A 19805-nucleotide genomic window follows, 5' to 3' on the forward strand; every position below is an offset into this window, starting at 1 on the left:
AAGCGCCACAATCACATAGAGCCAGGAGACACAGAGAAGCATACAGCCAGCTAACAGACAGAGGAAGAAGAGGAACTGACCTTGTGTAGAGCAATATAGGGCAAGCTCAGCGTCAAGGGGCTGTCTGGCTCAAACAGCAGCCATTGCTGGCCGCTATAAGAGCTCCCCAACCCGGAAGTCAGGGACGCCGAGAAGGGCGGTCCCTGACGTCACCGGGTCTGTTCGCCCGCACTACGCAGGTGCACAGAAGTGTGCTACTGCGCAAGCGCGCGCTCCTGTCAAGGGGAAACAGGTTCCCTGACAAGGAGACACAAGCAGCACATAGGCTGCCAGGGCAAACATGCGTCCGCCGCAAGGAGGAGAACCGAGAACCGACAATACCAGCAGATCCTGATTAAATGGGGGGGATTGTCCTTTTACAGCAATTTGATAAACAGTCATAGTAACAACCAATACCAAACAACAAAAAACAAAGACATGAAATTGTAATGCATAGTAATTACCCCTATCACTAAATCCAACAGCATTAAGGGTGGTCACAGGCAGATAAGCATGTTGTGTATTAGAGCATCCTGGAATAAGATCAGTAGCAGCGTCATGGGGAAGGGAGCGGGGAGGGAAAAAGCGGAGGGGGGGAGGGAAAAAGCGGAGGGGGGGGGGGGGAGAGTTGCAATGGGAGAAGGGAAGAGGTGAGGGGGGGGGGGAACAAGGGGATGGTAGGAGAGAAAGAGCACAGGGGGGAGGGAGACAGGGGGAAGAAAAGCAAAACCCTCACAGGAATGCCTTGTATGATACTGACTCGTTGAGGCCAGGGGGGGATGGTGGCGTTGAGTCGCTCGATGCAGAGGGACTCCCTCTGGAGTATCAAGCGATCCCAATCGCCACCCCTAGGGTTGGGTTGAACTACCTCCAGTACCAGAAACTTGACAACAGAGTTGTCAAATCTGTGGTGCAGGCCAATATGTCGGCCTATGGTGGTTAATTTCCCATTTTCTGAATCATATAGATGATCACCGATTCTTTGTCTAAATTCCCCAATAGTTTTGCCTACGTAAAATGCTTTACAAGTGCAATTCATTAGGTAAATCACCCCTTTTGTGCCGCAATTGGCAAAAGTACGGGGGGCCAGGGTCTCCCCATTGGGTAGGACAAAATATCTACCTTCGAGGACCCAGGGGCACCGGGGACAATCCCCACATTTGAATGTGCCGTCGGGTCCAGTCCTGGAGGGTTTGGTAGGGATATAATGACTAGAAGTCAATTGATCACGTAACGACCGGGCCCTGCGAAAGACAACTTCCGGGGTAGGTCTAATATACTTGGCCAGCGTATGATGCTCAGCCAAGAGATGCCAATTTTTGGTTAAGATATTGCGGAAGTAAATTATGGTGTGCAGAATAGGTCGTGATGAATCTTACAGTGTCTTTTGAAGGGGAAGGTTCGTCACGTTTATAGAGTAGGGAGGTCCGAGAACGTGACATGGCCTTATTGTATACTTTACGTAAGTTTGTGGGGGAATAACCACGCAATAGCAGGCATTCCCGTAGTGCCCTGGCCTGAACTTGAAAGTTGCAATCTTGTGTGCAGTTTCTACGTAAACGCAGATACTGCGCATATGGTATGCTCCGCACCAAGGAGCTCGGGTGTGCGTTAGTGGCAAAGAGGAGAGTGTTACCAGCGGTTGGCTTTCTATAGAGGTCAGTACCCAGTGTTCCATCCGGTTGTTTCTTAATCTTTAAATCTAAAAAGGAGATCTGCTCTGCATCGATCTTGAATGTGAATTTTAAGTTCAGATCGTTGATGTCAAGTTCACGGAGAAAATGTAATAATTTGTCTCTGGGACCCGTCCACACCAGTAATAGGTCATCAATAAAGCGGAACCATAAAAGGATATCGTTTAGGAATTCCGAGTATTGGTCATGGGCATGGATGTGTCTCTCCCAGCCGCCTAGATATACATTTGCATAAGCTGGGGCACATGACGTCCCCATTGCAACTCCCTGTATTTGCAAAAACAATTGTCTATTAAATGTAAAGTAATTTTTGGTTAATATGAAATGCAACAATGTAAGTACAAAATGGTTTAGGGGCCATGTAGTTGTGTCCTGTTCGAACAAAAAGGAACCAGCCGTCCGTACGCCCTGCTCGTGGGGGATACTAGAGTACAAGGCCTCAATATCAACAGCCACGAGCAGGGCGTCCGGAGGGATCTGGATTCCCTCAAGGCGTCGCAATAGATCCGTGGTGTCTCTAATATAGGACGGGAGGCTACGGACATGAGGCATCAAAAATGCATCGACAAATTTACTGGCATTATCAGTTAGCGAGCCTATCCCTGAGACTATGGGTCTTCCTGGAGGGGTTTGCACATTCTTGTGGGTCTTGGGTAAAGAATAAAAGATGGGAACGTGGGGAAATTTAGGGACCAGGAACTCCAAGGTGTCTTTGTCAATGAGGCCTGTGATGTAGGCCTCAGTGCAAAGAGCCTGGACTTCCTGTGCATAGGAAGACACATGGGCTTGAGTGATGGGTTTATACCAATTCCTGTTGTTAAGAATGGCAAGGCACATAAGTTGGTATTGGTGGTTTGTCATCAAGACAATGTTCCCACCCTTGTCCGATTGTTTGATAACGACATCTGGGCGTCTCTGTAGAGATCGGAGGGCTCGAGTTTGACTAGGATCAAGGTTCGAAGGGAAGTCAGGCCATGTTTGTTTTTTGAGGTCACTGATCGTTGCTCGGAGAAAGGCCCATATCTCCGGACAGGTATTCAGATCCGGGAACCTACGTGATCGTAGTCGAAAGGACTTGGGCAATGCTGTTGGTTTAGGAGCAGTGATTGGTCCAGAGGACTTAGGTAAATGGGGAGTAGCGGGGAGCATCCCCGTTGGGGGCTCCAGTACTGGGATAACACCAGGGGGTGCAGGGTCTTGCGACAGCACAGGGTCCCCGGTATCACCCTCATCGAACAGGAGCATGAGGTCACGGAGTGCCCTAAACTCCTCCATAGAGAAGCCTTTGGTCCGCTCCGCGAGCTCACGCTCCAGGCCGAGATTAACGCGGTCCTTGTCGTAGATATATCTAAAAGTTAAGTTGCGTGCAAACAGGTACAAATCCTTAATTGTCTCAGTAACCTTAAGTGCATCAAGTGGGCAAAAACCAAGTCCTAATTGCAACACCGAGATTTCCTCGTTATTGAATGTGTATGGGGTAAGGTTTATGACACTGAGGTTGGTGTGGCGTGAGGGGGAGGGTTCTGTTGGGGTAGTGAGCTTTTCAATACATAGGCGTCTAGATTGCTCTGTTGCTTCTTCAGATCTAAAAAAATAGCATCCTCATTAATTTTCGTATATTTATTAGTCATTAAAGCTGAGTTTAAAACTTTGGGGATCGTGCCATGTAATGTAGAGTGACCAACTGCACCTTATAGGGGGGCGTTGGGATCATGTGAGGTTTGTGTTGGGGGTGCACGTGTAGATCTAGGGCCTTTCGGGCCTTTCTTCTCTTTTTTGGAGTTCGTTGGTGGAGTGTTACCTCCAAAACTAAGTCTCTTGCGTGAAGAGTTAAGTGCAGGTGCAGCATTCGGTTGGATAGTGTTTAAAGAGGATATGGTAGAAGAAAGAGACAAATCTGATTCTATGTCCATAGTGAGATTTCTGTTATTATTGATCCGAGGAGGGCCTTGTCTACCTTGGCTCCTTCCGGGCCAACGGTAGGCCAGGCCCTTAGCAAAGGCTGATTTGTCTTTCCCAAACTTGATTTGTTTCTTAACAATAATATCCTTATTCATGCTTTCCAAACGTTCTCTGAGCTCTTTCCACTTATTTTTAAAGATCGTATTGTCCATCAAATAAGCGTACTCAGTGTTGAGTCGCTCAATGTCGCTATCAAGGAGGGTCACATCGTGAGCATACTGAGTAATAAGAAGTTCTATTAGTTCAAGACTGTTCTTCGTCAGTATGTCTTCCCATGCTTTCTTAAAGTCAGCAGAAGGGTCTTTTAGAGTGGGAAATGTCTGGCCCCTTAGACCAAGGGGGCAGACTTTCTTGCTCACATATAATTTGAAATATTCAATATGCCAATGTAAGTGTGACTTACGTTTAAGAAGTTTCGACATTCGGGTAAAGAAAGTTTGAATATCATCTTCAGTTTTGTGTTCATTCAAGCATGTAGTTTTAAGGTTGGACATGAAACCCATCCAATCCGTGCCTAAAACATCCATATTATGACTAACTGCGATAGACAACCCTTAAGTTATGTTGTGGTGACAGGGGGTACAGAAATAACCAACAAATAAAGATAAATAAGGAAAATCATATAAAAGCTCTAAAGACAATAACGTATCGATGGGTGTTGCTGTCCACCTAAGGATACACAATCAAGATGGGTGTGTTGTCTAGGGTTGCCACCTTTTCTTCAAGCCAAACCCGAACACTTTAGCGGCCTGGGACACCTTAGTGTGACCCAAGGAGAGTAGTAATGTGGTGCGCATAGCGTGCCACAGCGAACAGTGGGTGTGGCCAAATTGCTCTTGCTGACATCATCACCCTGCCCCCTCCCAGCGATGCCAAACCTGCCCCCAGACAGCTGCCTGCAGCTCCCAGATGGCAACAGATTTGTGAGTGACTATCTTGGTTACTTGAGGAGCCACAGCTTGGTCTGAATAATGTGTCCGGGTTTCAGTCCGCCTGAAACCCGGACACATGATTCAAAACCCGGACTGTCCAGGTGAATCCCGGACAGGTGGCAACCCTAGTGTTGTCCACCCTATGTATACTACAAAAAGAAAAGCCTAGATTACCATAAGGGTTTTAATGAGTACAAGTACCATCATCCCAAAATATCAAGATCAAGGAAAGAAAGAGGGTGGAGCAGTAGCTACAGTTGCTGCTACTGTCAGCCAGTGTCTCAACTCCCAATGGAAAGAAGGGAGGGGACTATTACGGTACTCAGTGTTGGTATATCATAGTAGGTATGGAACAGAAAGAATTATAAAATATTTTTATAAAAATTCAATTTTAATAGAAAAAAAGTTCATAAAATTGCAGTACCGCATACAATTGCGAATATAAACAACAATACTACAAATAACCATAAAAAAAGAGATACCACATAGTCTGAGCCAGCGGATTCCACACAGTTTTAGATGGCAAATTTGTGTACAGCTTTATTTCTCGACCGGTTTCGCGGTTAACACCGCTTCTTCAGGAGAATCATATCTACAGTATGACATAAAGTAGTTTTAACAAATACAAACATAGATATGTATGCATATAGGAGTATTGCAGCAAAACTGTTGACAAAAGATCAAAACATTCCATACAAAAAACATAAAAATAAGGACAAGCTCACCCATTCAGGAGATTTCTGCGGGACTGTAGGACCCCATATAAAACCCCCCTGCGGTGGACACAGGGGATGACAGACAGCCTCTGATGAATAAATATTGGATAAAATGATTATAAATATCACCATACTGTGATATCGAGGGAAGGTGTGCCAGTGCCGTGCACGTGAGGTAACCCAGGGTGGTGGTGTAGGGAAGGAAATATGGAAAACCGTGGGGGAGTAGGTAGGAAAGAGGGGAGCGAAAGGGGAGGAAATGGGGGATGGAAAAGGAGACCAAGAAGGGGGGTGTGGACATAAATGGGGAAAAGGAGGGGGGGGGGAAAGAAGGGGAGGGGGAGGGAAAAGAAGGGAAAGGGGGGGTAGGGGTAGGGAATGTGGCGGCGGAGGGGGGGTAGGGAAGCAAACAAGCAGAGCTTCCCCTTTTGGGTGGAGCTCTGCTTTAAAGTGTTTGTTATCCTAAAAAAAAGAAAAAAAATGGATCCTGTTCCCTTAACCACTTGCCACCCAGGCCAATTCTGACACTTCTCTCCTACATGTAAAAAATCATAATTGTTTTTGCTAGAAAACTACTCTGAACCCCCAAACATTATATATGTTTTTTTTTTCTAGGGAAAAATGGTGGCTGTTGCAGCTTTTTATCTCACATGGTATTTGCACAAAACATTTTCAAACGTGTTTAAAAAAAAACAAAAAAAAAAACAGTAGTTTCATGCATTAAAAAAAAAGTCAATAAAGTTAGCCTAATTTCTTTTGCATAATATGAAAGATGATGTTACGTAGAGTAAATAGATACCTAACATGTCACGCTTTAAAATTGCGCACACTCGTGGAATGGCACCAAACTTCTGTACTTAAAAATCCCCACAGGCTAGGCTTTACATTTTTTTACAGGTTACCTGTTTAGAGTTACAGAGGAGGTCTTGTGTGGTTTGAACGCTGTTTACATATGTGGGCGCGACCTACGTATGCGCTCGCTTCTGTGAGCGAGCACGCAGGGGCACATTAACGTTTGCCTTTTTTTATTGTTTATTTTACTTCTATTTTTCTTTTTTGAAACTTTCTTTTTACATTTTTTTTATCACATTTATTCCTATTACAAGGAATGTAAACATCCCTTGTAATAGGAATAGGGCATGACAGGTCCTCTTTACAGCGAGATCTGGGGTCTATAAGTCCCCACATCTTTCCTCTAGGCTGGGAAGCCTGAAATAAAAAAAAAAATCTTGGTTTCCCAGCAGAGGCAATGGAATGTTTTCCAATGCAGAGGCTGGGTGTGATGTCATAACGTCGCGCCCAGCCTCCGAAAGGTCATAGAGACTGCCGGCCCATGGTATTCTCTATGGGGAACTTCCTGCCCTGGCGGGAGTGGGGGAATTGCGGCGGGGGTGTCCACCTCCTGTAAAAACAATCAAGCGACTAAACAGTAGGAACAATGATATGTCTCCTCTCCTAGTCAGTCCTATCCCCATACAGTTAGAACACACTGAGGGAACACACATTTAACCCCTTGATCGCCCCCTAGTGTTAACCCCTTCCCTGCCAGTGACATTTATACAGTAATCAGTGCATATTTATAGCACTGATCGCTCTATAAATGTCAGTGGTCCCAAAAATGTGTCAAAAGTGTCCGATTTGTCCGTCGCAATATCGCCGTACTGCTAGAAATCGCAGATCACCGCCATTGCTAGTAAAAAAATAATAAAAATGCCATAAATCTTTCCCATAGTTTGTAGATGCTATAACTTGCTATATTGTCGCTCTTTTTTTGTTTATAGCGCAAAAAATAAAAACCGCAGAGGTGATCAAATACCACCAAAAGAAAGCTCTATTTGTGGGAAAAAAAGGATGCAAATTTTGTTTGGGTACAGCGTTGCATAACCGTGTAATTGTCAGTTAAAGCGATGAAGTGCTAAATTGTAAAAAGTGATCTGGTCAGGAAGGGGGTAAAATCTTCCAGGGCTGAAGTGTTTAAGGACCAAAATTTATTTCTAAAAAAAAAAAATGGATCCTGTTCCCTTAACCACTTGCCACCTAGGCCAATTCTGACACTTCTCTCCTACATGTAAAAATCATAATTTTTTTTACTAGAAAATTACTCAGAACCCCCAAACATTATATATGTTTTTTTAGCAGAGACCTAGGGAATAAAATGGTGGTCGTTGCAGCTTTTTATCTCACACGGTATTCGCACAAAAAATTTTCAAACGTGTTTTTTTTTTTTTTAAAGAAAAACAGTTTCATGCATTAAAAAAAAACAAATCAATAAAGTTAGGTCAATTTCTTTGCATAATATGAAAGATGATATTACGCTGAGTAAATAGATACCTAACTTGTCACGCTTTAAAATTATGCACACTCGTGGAATGGTGCCAAACTTCGGCACTTATGTGTGGTTTGAACGCCATTTACAGTGCCTTGCAAAAGTATTCACCCCCCCCCTTGGCATTTTTCGTGTTTTGTTGCCTCACATCCTGGAATTAACATGGATTGTTTGAGGATTTGCATCATTTAATGTACAGAACATGCCCACAACTTTGAAGATGCCTGTAACTGCAGGCATCATTCAGATATCACCACTCAAAGTCTGCAACGTCATATGACTCCCAGCTCTCTCCTCTCTGCCTCCCCGGCTGACGTCAGCTGGACTTCTCTGACCAGCCCGCTTGAGCTGTCAGACGGGGAGAGGAGAGAGCCGGGAGTCACGTGATCGCCGGGTGGCGCTGTGAAATCAGGTAGAAATCGGCTTTTTTAAAAATAAAGCACAGACACTAGGACAGATTGTTATCTAACAATGGGGATAGTATAAAGATCACATAGTCGCTTAACAACCACTTGCTGACTGGTTCACGCCAGTATACGTCGGCAGAATGGCACAGGTGTGCAAAGCCACGTACCCGTACATAACTCTGTCATCGGCGGCTATGTAAACAAGGCATTTACCTGTTCTGCCCAGCAACATGACAGGGATCTACTGCTCCCAGTGATCGGAAGCAGTGATCTCTGTCATGTTCTAGTGAGCCCATCCCCCTACAGTTAGAACACACTGAGGGAACACACTTAACCCCTTGATCGCCCCTTAGTGTTTAACCCCTTCCCTGCCAGTGACATTTATACAGTAATCAGTGCATTTTTATAGCACTGATCGCTGTATAAATGTCAATGGTCCCAAAAACGTGTCAAAAGTGTCCGATCTGTCTGCCACAATGTCGCAGTCACAATTTCACAAAATCGCAGATCTCCACCATTACTAATAAAAAAATTGATAATAAAAATGCCATAAAAACCTGTATAATAATAAATCTATCCCCTATTTTGTAGACGCATTAACTTTTGCGCAAATATACGCTTATTGCGATTTTTTTTTTTTTTTTACCAAAAATATGTAGAAGAATACACATCGGCCTAAACTGAGAAAGACATTTTTATATATTTTTTGTGGATATTTATTAGAGCAAAAAGTAAAAAATATAGCTTTTTTTTCAAATTTGTCGCTCTTTTGTTGTTTATAGCACAAAAAATCAAAACCGTAGAGGTGATTAAATACCACCAAAAGAAAGTTCTATTTGTGGGAAAAAAAGGACATCAATTTTGTTTGGGTACAACGTGGCATGACCACGCAATTGTTAGTTAGAGAGAAGCAGTGCCGTATCGCAAAAAAGGGCTTGGTCAGGAAGGGGGTAAATCCTTCCGGGGCTGAAGTGGTAAAGGACCAAAATTTCTTCATTCCTCAAATTGGCTGTCCCCCCCTCCCCCCACCCCTTTCAAGTTTGTGGCGATCAATCTTTGTAGGAATATCTTGCTGTTTGGCTGCACTAAAGTTTGCTGGAGATAAAGATGGCAGAAAAGAGACAGGCTGTTGTAAAAAATATCCACATAAAGGTGGTATCCCAGATGGAAAAGAGGTGATACAATGTCCCACACAATTTTTCAACTGCTCCCCATATAGATTGGGCATCCAGGGGTCTCCAGCTGGCTGCCTTCTCCTTAATAAACCCAAAAGTTACAGTATATGTGTACCCTGTGGCCCTCTCACTCTTTTTGTACTTCATCCCCCATATGTGGGAATATACTGTTTGATGCCCAGCCTTTCTGTAAAATGGGTGAGGGACTCATCAACACAGATATTTTTGTCAAAAGTTCATGACTGACCTAATTTTGTACAGCTTTTCATATGTAGGATGATTTCCACTGAAATGGAGGAGCATAAGATGAATTTAGATTATTTGCATTTTATTGCTGGGCATAGAGATTGGTCCACAATGAAATAAATCATCCGTAAAAAGGAATTAAAAAAATTAATGGGTGTAAAATTTTTGGTTACTATCTGAAGGCCTAGCCGCACTGCAAATGGGGGGATCGTAGGTGTTGATGGGTTAGAACACAGGTGGAAAACAAGGCCTGCGGGCCAAATCCGACCTGCCAGAGCTTGTCATGTGGCCCACACAGTGGCCGCTGGCCGCCACCTCCTGTTGTCACTATCTGCTTTCTGCTGTCATGGAACAGGTCTCCTTGGCAACACGGGTAAACACTTCCTGCTCTCTTCACCTCAGTATCCCCAGTGGTGCCGGTGCTCTGTCAATTTCTCCAACCCATCAGAAACTCCAACCACGTCACTTCCAGTTTATTTAAACCCTTAGTAATTGGAGATTTTGACAAATTGGTGGTTGGCCACAACACCGGCAACCGAATAGAGTCCGGTACAGGAAGATTGAGCTGTTTTGACAGCAAAGCGGCTAACGAGGACAAAGTTTTCGCCGCCTCGGAGGCGGACATTTTGTTGGCTAGTATCGGAGCGGAGTAAGACTATCCGCTCATAATATCCTGCACCAGACTCTATTCGGTTGCCGGTGTTGTGTCCAACCACCAAATTTGTCAAAAACTCCAATTACTGCTGGTTTAAAGAAACCGGAAGTTAAGTAGTTGGAGTTTCTGACGGGTTGGAGAATTTGACAGAACACTGGCTCTGCGTGTAGCTGAACACTTGCGCGGTCAGTCTGGCATAGCCTGTCAGTGGCAGGGGTACCTGATGGCTCCAACAGCTGTGTGTTCTTCTAATCTACATCCAGCGTTTGCATCCTGAGAGCAGGCTTTTGAGGACTTGCTGCACCCAATAGTGGAAATGAAGAGAGGCATTCTTGTAAATGCCATCTTACATCAGGTAGGAGAGAGTACAGATGTGAGGTTTGTTTTGAGGGGGTGAGGGGTGTGGAGAAAAATGTGTGCAGAGGTGGGGGGATAAGGGCAGAGTTGCACTAGTGTATTCTGTACATAGTACACCCCTGCACTCTGTACGTAGTGCATCCTTGAACTCTGTACATAGTGCACTCCTGAGCTCTGCACTCTGTATGTAGCGCACCCTTGAATAGTGCACTCTGTACAAAACGCACCCCTAAATCCTGCACTCTGTACATAGCGCACTCCTGATCCCTGCACTCCATATGTAGTGCACAGATGAACCCTACACTCTATGTGGCACACTCCTAAACCCTGCACTCTGTATGTAGCACACCCCTGAACCCTACACTCTGTACCTAGCGAACCCCTGAACTCTGCACTCTGTATGTAGCGCACTCCTAAACTCTGCACTCTGTACATAGTGCACCCCTGAGCCCTGCACTCCATATGTAGCACACTGTTTAACCCTGCACTGTGTACGTAGTGCACCCCTGAACCCTGCACTTTGTATGTAGCCCACTCCTGAATCTTGCACTCTGTACATAGCATAATTCTGATGTAATCCTGAACTCTGCACTCTGTACAAAGCGTAATCCTGAACGCTATACATAGCGCACTCCTGGAACCTGCACTTTGTACCTCGAGCAACCCAGATACAAGCGGCCCTCTGAGGGCAACCATACTGCTGATGCGGCCCGCAATGAAATTGAGTTTGACACCCCTGAAATAGAAGGAAGACACTGGGGTTAACAACAGATCTTGATTGTGCACTGGGACACTGACAAATGTTGATGGTGCACAGGGGACACTATGACAGATGTTGATGCTGCATTAGTGTGTGTTACACTGGTGTGGCTGCAATCAGGGCTCTATAGTAGATGTCCTCTGTGTGTTGGTTTTGACAGTAAATCACTGTAAAGCCTTATAAAACACTGTAAACTCCCAGATCCTTCTCCTCACACTCGCTCTTTTTTGAGAAGGAAATCTGATGCTGCAACATGCGGCTTCTGTAACTTTTGTGATCATAGCTCCCAACTGTGCCTGATTTTAAAGGGACTGTCCTTGATTTGGAACAAATTCACTCTGTCCCTCTTTCCTCCTCATTTGTCCCTCAATTTGGTCTGATCTATATAGTTGTAAATAAAATTCACTATTTAGCTTTCAAAAAGTGTTTCCCAGTGCTAAATCTTTCACCCAATTTCTAAATTGCTGCCTTTGTAAATGTCAAAAGCCAGTATAAGGCTTGGTTCACATATATGCGAATTGGATGAGTTTTTAAGCGAATCCAATTTACATAACATGTGAATCGGACCGACTTTCAGTGGAGCCAGTTCACACATATGCAGGGCGGCGCGCGGTGGGGTTTTAAGAAGGGTCCTGTTGGATTTTGGGTCTGGTTCAGGTGCGATTTCAGGTAAAAATTTTCACCTGAATCACACCTGAACTGATGAACAGAACCGCAACAGACTCCCACACTGAAACCACGGCCGTCTTAAGGAATAGTAGTGGTAGAAAAACACTTGTGAGTTTAATCTTTTTTTTTTTTTTTTTTTGTATAATTGTCCTTTAAGTGGGCATGGCAGGGGTGTGTGTCCTATGCCTACATATTTTTGCTAATAGGTGTCCATTTTTCTCATCTTAAAAAGTTGGGAGGTTAGGCTTTTTAGAGAGTTGAGTTCATACCAAAGAGCTCAGTTTTGATTCAGATTCAGAGAGCCAGTCTCCAGACCTTAATTCTATAGAAAATTTATGGAGGGAGCTAAATCTTTGAGTTGCTAACTGACAACCAAGAAAACTTAAGGATTTAGAGAAGATCTGTAAAGAGTGGACCAAAATCCCCCCATAGATGTGTACAAACCTGGTAACTAACAAGAAACGTCTTGCCAACAAGGGTTTCTCCACCAAGTACTAAGTCATGTTTTGCTTGGGGATCAAATGCTTATTTTACTCACTGAACTGCAACTCAATTTATAACATTTGTATCATGTGTTTTTTTCTGGATTTTTGGTTGATATTCTGTCTCTATCATTTAAAATACACGTATGATAAATGTTATTGACCCTTCATTTCTTTGTAAGTGGGCAAACTTACAAAATCTGCCACAATCCCAAACCTTCTCTCTCTTGCTTCTGAATAGGTCCTTAGAAAGCCTAGCAGCCAGATGTGCCCTGGATAGGCCCAATCTCTGGCCTAGCAGCCCGGGCAATACAACACACGTCCACCCAGACAGACGTCCAGGTGGCACATACCTAGATCACCTGACTCCATCCAGATATATAGGCTCTCCCAGCAGGCCAAAGGATTCAAGAAAACCCCTGCCCCTTGGCTGAGATACCCTATATACCCATAATCTGACCTTGCGTTGCCCTTCTCATATCTAGTACCACCAAATATCCGGCCACCTAGTGGTAGAAGAGAAAAGTGAAACAAGGCCAAACTTAGGGAGAAATCAGTAGATCTCTAACAATCAACCAGGATAACTATTCCTGGCAAGTAAGTTTGTGAGGAGCAACCCTGCCTAAACTCCAGGGTGCTGCATCTAATATCCAAAGATAAAACAACAAGGGCAGAAGATTTAATAGATGGAAAGTTGGAAAAATAACTGTCTGCTTTAAGTGATAGTTCTGAAAATTCTGCAGGAAGTTGTTGCATCTACAGGCTATAGCCGCCAGCGATGATTACTGTTTTCTGACGGCAGGCAAACCTGTCCACTGTCAGAATGAAATAGCTCAGTAGGATTCCCTCATCCACCTTAAATGTGTGGATGGGGGAATCGGGTCAGTTTTTTTTCATTCAGCTCACTGCTTGAATGAAAAAAATGGATCCATCTACATACCTCCCAACTTTTGAACTTCAGAATGAGGGACAATTGAAGGAGGAAGCAACCAACGGCATGCTACGTGCACTGCGGCAAAAGTGGGTGTGGTACGGAGTGACAGTAGGACAGGCAGTAGGACACTGAGCATCAATGCAGCCTCACTGTGACCATCAAATGCAGCTTTACTGTGCCTGTGAATGCAGCCTCACTATGCCCATGAATGCAGCCTCACTGTGCCCATGAATGCTGCCTAAACTCCAGGGTGCTGCATCTAATATCCAAAGTTAAAACAACAAGGGCAGAAGATTTAATAGATGGAAAGTTATAAAAATGACTAATGATGCCAATGATAGGGCCCAATGACACCAATGATGGGGCTTAATTCCCCCCACTGACACCATAGATGAGACTTTATTCACGCTGGCATCAGGATCTACTACTCTTAAAAGCTGCAGTCCAGCCCCCGTTATTTCTGAAGGTCAGTAAATTGTCCTTTTGTTTAAAAAGTTTGGAGACCCCTGCCTTAATGCATTCGTTGCATGAAGGTAAAACATTTTTAGGCATCAGCATCCCCCCTTACCCCGCTTCCCCTTTTAGTTACCTGAGCCCTCATTCGATCCATTGCCATGCACATCTGCAGCCCTTCTCTCCCTTCACTTTCGGGTCTCGTTGGCTTTGCTGGGGCATCGGTAGCCATTGGCTCTCAGCACTGTTAGTCAAGGCCAGTGACGAAGGAGCATTGCACTATTGCACAGAGCAGGTAAGTATAAACGTGTTTCTTATTTAATTTTTTTTTTTTTTTAATTACCTTTACAATTGCTGTAAGCCTACTGCATATCCAAACAACAATGGATGATTATAGACTGACCATACAACCATTATTCAAGTCCTGGACCTACATTTTCCTTTCCCTACTTTGCAGCATGACCTGTCACCATGAGTCTTCCAGTTTAACTGACTCTTGTTTCCTGCAGATGAGGCCCTCCCCTCTACTTCCTGTTCTAGGGTCAACCCGCAATCCTTGATGGCTTATTTCTGCTTAAGTATCCACAGTTTAAAATGTGTTAATTCTTCTTTTATGATTTTAAGTGAATCTTTGAGTTCTTGCATTTCCCATTTAGGCCTAGTACACACGATCAGAAAATCAGATGAAAAATACCGCTTTTGAAGCTATCGTACGATAATATGATCATTAGTACACATCTCTCAAGAGCCGATCACAACACTTCATCCTCAATTGTCCAAGGGAACTCAAAAATGTTTCTCATATGATACCAGATCGTATGATTTTTGTTTAATCAGTACAGTTTTAGACCCAAAAAAAAAACCGGAAGAGCAAGGCAACACATGTTCGGTAATGAAAAAAATCTGTCAACTTTTGGCCCATTTGTTCCATATGCCTCTTGGTGTTTGCTTGCTGTGTTGCCCACTCCTCAGTTGGACTGCTTTAACTAAAGATCCTGTGTCTAAGAAAATAAGATTTTTGACTTATCAGTAAAATACATTTCTTGGGGGGTGTGGCCACGGCATGAGCATGTGAGGGCGCTTGTTAGAGGAGCTCCGTGAACCCACCACACATATCGCACCCACAGCAGCTTTCCTGGGGAGATGTTGGCACCGAATCATGCCATCCAGATGGCGGACATCTCCGCAGCCTCAACGGACCTCCCAAAACTGATCTGTATCCCTGGATCAATACTTTTCGGAGCCTCGCCATGCTGCAGCAGGGACTTCCAAGATGCCGCCGATCGGTAAATACCAGGCCGCACGTGCAGCCTCTCTTATCCCCTCTCCACGGCTCACATCTCCCTTGCTACCTCCCCCTGCCTCAGCCTCCAGCACGGCCAGCCCAGTGCCTCACTCAGCGGTGGGAGATGATATGGGGGACAAAGATCTGCGGGCTCTTATTTCCTCTGTCCCCACTAAAGCTGATCTGAAGCTATTTGCCCACAGGGTTGAGAAGGCCTTTAGGCAGGACATTGAAGCACTCCAGGCTGATACAACACACATTGGGGCAGAGTGGAGGATTTGGAGGCACAGTGGGAAGTGGTCACACCTGCCCTAAAAAGCACTTCATGAACGCTGCAAGACCCAAGACCGAAGGATTAACTCTTTAATAGATCAGATGGATGACTTTGAGAATAGAAGTTGCAGAGTTAACATCCGTATTAGAGGCATGCCAGAAGCTACTGCTCCCAGGGATATAGTTCCTTCCCTGCAAGGTCTTTTCAAACAGATTATCGGCCATGAAGCACCTGATCACATTGAAATAGATTGCGCTCATAGAGCCTTCCGCCCACCTTCAGATGACCCAGACAAGCCAAGGGATATCATCTGCAAGCTGCACAAATATTCCCTGAAGGAACGCATAATGTTTTATGTCAGAGGTGTCCGCCACGTGGACTTTGATGGCGCAAAGTTGTCCTTCTTCCTGGATCTTTCCAGACGCACCTTAATGCAAAGTCGTGCCCTCAAGCCACTACTTGAGGCCCTTCAAGATGCAAAGCTGGTCTACAGATGGGGTTTCCTTTTTAATTTGTCAGTGACCAAAAATGGCCGCCAATTCATCTTGCGCAATAAAGATGAGTTGCCGCAGTTCCTGCAACACTTAGGCTTACCCGCCATTGATGTTCCAGACTGGAGGTCCTCACCGGAGATTCCGCTCCCTGCACACCCACAGCCTTAGTGCCCTGCACGCCGCAGGGGACGGAACAGGCACAGGTCTAGAGATCATCCCCCCCTAGGCCATATCGCAATCTCCCCAACATTCCCACCCTCAGAGGAGGTCCTGAAGGACTCATGTGAACTGACTGTCTAACTTGATATTGTTTCCTTTTACAGGGACCCCTCAGGGTTCTTTTTCAATTTTTACTGCTGCTGTGGTAATTTGGTTTTGCACATCTTTGATGCTGCTGTGATCCTAATGCTGAACGGGGGTTTTTCTCTGGCGGGCTCGTACCTGGTGCTGTGCCACTTCTCCCCGCATAGGCCAACTCCTAGGAGTTATGTCCCATATTTGGGACCACATGCTACTCGCTAACCTCCACTCTATTTTTGGCCAGAAGGCGGTGTGGAGATTCCCGACTGGTAGTGGTTGGATACTTTGGGGTGTCCTTACAGCACAGTTCTTGAATGTATTATGTCTTGATGGTTCTTTGTTTTCTAGGTTTTTATTTTTTTTTTCTATTTTCTCAGCACTCCTTGATTCATTGATCAGTCACTTGCAGGTCTCTTCTCCCTTCTGACGGCGACTTGGGATACCTCCACGATTTCCATACATTATGGCTTCCCTGAAAGTGGTGTTGTATAATGTCCGTGGCTAAGGGATCACCTAATAAACGCAGTAAGCTGTGGCATGAAACCAAACGCTTGGGGGCACAGATTCTTTTATTACAGGAGACACACTTTCACATTGACTCGGTCCCCGCCTCCTCACCCACCTGTATAATCAATGGTTTCTCAGCAACTCTCCGCGATCTAAATCGAGCGGAGTTGCTATAGCCATACATAAACAATGTTCCTCTGACTCTAATGGCAGATATGTTTTAATTAAAGGCACCATACTAGGCCATAAATTCACTTTTGCAACCGTGTATGCGCCGAACACTCAACAGTTCACCTTCCTACACTCCTACTTAGACTCCCTCTCCACTTTTAGAGAGGGCCGACTGATCTTGGGAGGAGAATTCAATGTCAGCCCAGACCCACAGATGGACACATCTACGGGGCGTTCTACCCACTCTTTCGCTTTCCTCAAACACTTCAGAAAATCCCTGAACTCCCACCATCTTGTCGATTGCTGGAGGGTACTCCACCCCACCAACAAAGATTTCAGCTACTACTCAGCCACTCATACCGTATATACCCGCATTAATCTGTTACTGGTGGATCAGTTCTCTCTGGAGACCCTATCTAGTGCGTCAATTCTATCACCCTCTCGGATCACACCCTAGTATCCCTCTCTATACATCCACTGTCCTCTGTAGGGATGAGCCAAACACCCCCTGGTTCGGTTTGCACCAGAACCTGCGAACGGAAAAAAAATTAGCGTTAGTTAGAACCCCATTGAAGTCTATGGGACTCGAACGTTGGAAATCAAAAGTGCTAATTTTAAAGGCTAATTTGCATGGTATTGTCCTAAAAAGGGTTTGGGGACCGGGTCCTGCCCCAGGGGTATCAATGCAAAGAAAAGTTTTAAAAACGGCTGTTTTTTCGGGAGCAGTGATTTTAATGATGCTTCAAGTGAAAAAAAAAGTGAAATATTCCTTTAAATCTCGTACCTGGGGGGTGTCTATAGTATGCCTGTAAAGTGGTGCGTGTTTCCCGTGCTTAGAACAGTCCCTGCAACAAAATGACATTTTTAAGGGAATAAAAGTCATTTAAAACTGCTTACGACTTTAATGTTGTCTCCTTCCGTTTGCAAGTAGGAGTCGTTTGTAAGATGGATGTTTGAAAGTAGGGGCCTGCCCTATATACTCTGCATAAATTGTGGCCTTAGGTGTTGGTGTTGCCACAACACTGTAAGCCCTTACAGGGCCCTGCTGTAAAGTATTAGATCAAGAATTGTTGAACAGGGGCAGAAAAATTGGGCCTTTGGTGATGGTGGTGGTGCTGGTGCCACAACACTGTAAGTCCTCACAGTTACTCTTGGTGGGCGCTGGAACAGGCCCTGCTGTGAAATATTAGATCAAGAATTGTAATTACATGCACCTGTTGAACAGGGGCAGAAAAATTGGGCCTTTGGTGGTGGTGGTGCCACAACACTGTAAGTCCTCACAGTTACTCTTGGTGGGCGCTGGAACAGCCTCTGCTGTGAAATATCAGATCAAGAATTGTAATTACATGTCCCTGTTGAACAGGGACAGAAAAACTGGGCCTTAGGCACTGGTGTTGGTGCCACAACAATGCAACCCTTCACAGATACTTTAGTTGGAGCGCAGGAACGAGCCCTGCTGCAAGGAATTGCATCAAAAATTGTAATTACACGCCCCTGTTAAACAGGGGCTGAAAAACTGGGCCTTAGGCACTGGTGCTGGAGCCACAACACTGCAACCCCTTACAGATACTCTAGTTGGAGCGCAGGAACGAGCCCTGCTGCAAAGAATTGCATCAAAAATTGTAGTTACACGCCCCTGTTAAACAGGGGCTGAAAAATTGGGCCTTAGCCACTGGTGGTGGCGCCCAGAAACAAAAATATTCTTACAAGCTATCAGCATGATCATTGAGGAGGAAGAGGATAGTCACTCAGCATAACAGGATAGTCACTCAGCATAGGCAGTCTTGAAGGGATCTGATATTTCAAAAAAATGTATTCGGTTACATCAGCATCAGGTGCTTGGTATCTGGTGGTGATCCAAGACTGATTCATTTTTATGAAGGTCAGTCGATCGACCGAGTCGGTGGACAGGCGCACCCTGTGATCGGTTACAAAGCCTCCAGCAGCACTGAATGTGCGTTCCAAAAGAATATGCATACTGTGCAAGCTCTGGCCAGTGATCCATCCTCAAGACCCAGTAACCCAGAGGATTTTTGGTGGGAAAGGTGTCCAAGTCAGATCTTGCCCCTAGGTATGGCGATGGTTGCTAGAACCAATCATACCTTGGGGCTGCGGACTAAAAAATTGTCTGAACGCATCGGTCAGACGGCCACCTTCTCCACCGCTCCTTCTTTGACTGACCGAAGCCTCAGCAACACGTTGTCCAGGAACAGGAATTTGTAACCTCCCAGTCTCTGGGAATGCATTGCACAGACCTTTCTGCAAGGCCTCCCGAAGATATTTCATCCTCTGCTCCCTCTGTGACGGCAAGATAAGGTCCGCAACCTTACCCTTGTAACGTGGATCAAGGGGGGTTGCCAGCCAGTAACGATCCCCTTCCTTGATACCACGAATACGAGGATCCTTCCGCAGGCTTTGCAGGATCAGGGAGGCGATGCAGCATAGGTTTGCTGAGGCATTCGGTCCGGAGTCCTCTGGGTCACTAAGGACGACATGATCCGCAACCACCTCCACCCAGCCACGTACAAATCCATGGGTTTCTTGGGACTGTAAATGATCCCTTAAAGACTGCTGCTGATGCTGAGTGCCAGGCTCCACCTCCATGCTGACACAATCCTCCTCCTCCTCCTCCTCCTCCTGTGTGATCGGCGGGCACGCAGGAACACTGTCTGGATAAAGGGGCCCTTGAGAAGTCCTCCTCTTCCTGCCTCTGTTCTGCGTCAAGTGCCCTGTCCATTATTCCATGCAGCGTGTGCTCCAACAGGTGGACAAGGGGGACAGTGTCACTGATGCATGCACTGTCACTGCTCACCATCCTCGTGGTCTCCTCAAATGGTGACAGGACAGTGCATGCATCCCTGATCATGGCCCACTGGTGTGGGGAAAAAAAAACAAGCTCCCCTGACCCTGTCCTGGTGCCATAGTCGCACAGGTACTCATTGATGGCCCTCTGCTGCGTGTGCAGCC

Source organism: Aquarana catesbeiana, linkage group LG09, assembly GCF_042186555.1.
Source record: "Aquarana catesbeiana isolate 2022-GZ linkage group LG09, ASM4218655v1, whole genome shotgun sequence".
In the NCBI taxonomy this organism is placed as follows: Eukaryota; Metazoa; Chordata; class Amphibia; order Anura; family Ranidae; genus Aquarana; species Aquarana catesbeiana.